This window comes from Copadichromis virginalis, linkage group LG22 (assembly GCF_057382275.1).
Source record: "Copadichromis virginalis isolate Kocher_CV1m ecotype Utaka linkage group LG22, C_Virginalis_male_GT1.1, whole genome shotgun sequence".
In the NCBI taxonomy this organism is placed as follows: Eukaryota; Metazoa; Chordata; class Actinopteri; order Cichliformes; family Cichlidae; genus Copadichromis; species Copadichromis virginalis.
Window position 1 is genome coordinate 33,512,247 of NC_140638.1, and position 2,325 is coordinate 33,514,571.

Below are 2,325 nucleotides of genomic sequence, written 5' to 3' on the forward strand. Positions count from 1 at the left end.
ACAGGCCATCCTCCGGCAGGCTCAACAGGAGTCATTTCCTGAGGAGTGCAGATTGCTTTCAGAAAGGAAACCTGTCTCATCCAGAAGCCGCTTGCTTACCCTGGCACCTGAACTGGATACCTCAGTGGGCCTCATCAGAGTAGGGGGTCGGTTGCGACGCCTAGAAGGTCTTGACGGACCTATATTGCATCCGATTGTCTTGGATCCTTCACACCCTTTCACACGCCTGCTCATCCAGAAATATGATGTTGATCTGCATCATCCAGGCCCCAAACGGGTCTTCGCGGAGCTGCGGAGGTCTTACTGGATGAGAGGCAATTCGCAAGCACCAGCGAACCTGTCCTGAGTGTCAGCGTTGGAGGGCACAACCCTCTGTTCCCAAGATGGCTGACCTTCCAGCTGCTCGGCTTAGACTGTACAAACCAGCCTTTTACTCAACCGGTGTTGACTGTTTCGGGCCTATGTTTGTGAAGGTAGGAAGACGTCATGAGAAACGCTGGGGAATCATTTTCAAGTGTATGACGACGAGGGCGGTACATCTTGTAGCTTAGACGCGGATGCGTTCCTCATGGCCCTGAGGCGATTCATAGCCAGAAGAGGGACACCAGCAGAGTTATGGTCTGACTGTGGGACCAATTTCAAAGGGGGAGAACGAGAACTCAGAGAAGCCTTTGCCAACATGTCAGAGACATTGCAAGGGAGGCTCGCCCGTCAGAAGATCAGATTCCAGTTCAACCCCCCGGCAGCCCCACATTTCGGAGGTGTATGGGAGAGGGAAATCCGTTCAGTGAAGACAGCTCTGCGCACCTGTGTGGGTTCCCAACCTCTTCACAAGGAGGTACTCCGTACAGTTCTGCTGGAGGTTGAATTGATCCTTAACGCAAAGCCCTTAGGCTACGTTTCCACCGACGTAGCCGATGTGGACCTTGTGACACCCAATAGTCTCCTCATGGGGCGGCCTGATGGATCACTACCCCAGGTGGTCTACTCTGAGACAGAGAACCTCAGTCGGCGACGTTGGAGGCACTCACAGATTCTTGCTGATCAGTTCTGGGCAAGATTCATCAGGGAATACTTGCCTGGCTTACAGGCAAGGCAGAAGTGGCAGTCAACTCCTCCTGAACTTCTGGAAAAGGCAGTTATTATGGTTGCAGATCCACAGCTGCCTCGAGCCTTGTGGCCAATAGGCCATGTGATTAAGGTTCATCGTAGTGATGATGGACTTGTCCGATCTGCTGATGTGAACGTTAATGGACGTGTTTACACCAGACCAGTTGCTCGGTTGGTAGTTTTACCTGCCGTACCATCGGAAGACAGCGATACTAAGCAGAATAGCAAGTCGCCTCCCTCAACTGATTAGGGAGCCTTTTTTCGGGGAGCAAATGTGTAACCACATTTGGGGGCGGCTGTATAAAAGGCTCTGGGATTTTATGTCTATGTTCTGCAATATTGTGTGGGGTGGAGTCGTAGGAAATGACGTAGGCAGAAGTTGGGGGTGTTGCGATGCTACTCGAGAAGAGGAGATTTTTCTGTGTTAGTTCTGTTACCTCGTAAGCTGTGTTCCTGGTTGCCATCCTTCACGTGATGCTCCGAGTGTTAAGTTCATGACTGGAAGTAAGTTTCCTTAAATATGTTTATTTTCCGATTCTGATGTTGGCCGCGGCTTTAGTTACATTCTACCGCATTGTAGCACCGCATTTTTTCATCTCGTGACTCGAAGCATGTGCCGCCGGCCGCCGCCATTATGTAGTAATTTTATTCGGCCACACGATGGCGCCAAAGTCCTTTGTTTACAGTTAGAGTGGATGTTTCGGCTATGTATGACATTCTCACTGTGTTTAATTGTGTCCTTTCTGTGTTTGGAGCAAGAGATGTAAGATTGGCATAGTTCAAATTATATATGTCCTGTTATGTGTATATTCAGATGGATGTGTTGGTTTATTTCATGTAATCCTTTATATTTATCTTAGTGAAGCTGTTGCTGTATATATTTATATACTCATGGCAACTTGTTTGTTACTACAGACTGCTGGCAACACTGAGCATCTAGGTGGCAATAAAACAGCTGGCGGTGACAATCCAGCAAAGTGGAAGCCTGTTGTCCTCCTTCCTGTATCCTGACCGATACACCATCTTGTTAGCTGCTGAACCTAAAAGAACTAGCCCTCACCAAGTACTCCTCAACAGACAGCCTGGCTTGTTTTTTGTTGTTATGATATGTAATCTGAAATGGTAGTAAATTCCGCTACAAGTGTGGCCGGGGTTGATTTAAATGTTTTATTCAAGTGTTATAGTACTAACTGTAGATGGGATACAGTATGGGAT

General features: G+C 48.3%; 1 long non-coding RNA gene across 1 annotated transcript; it reads left to right on the plus strand.

The window, feature by feature from the left end:
- Nucleotides 1-1,494: 1,494 nt before the first annotated feature.
- LOC146683729 (uncharacterized) lies at nt 1,495-2,089 on the plus strand. Its single transcript, XR_014917752.1, has 2 exons — nt 1,495-1,614; nt 2,026-2,089. It is a non-coding gene; the product is annotated as an uncharacterized LOC146683729 (long non-coding RNA).
- Nucleotides 2,090-2,325: the final 236 nt, after the last annotated feature.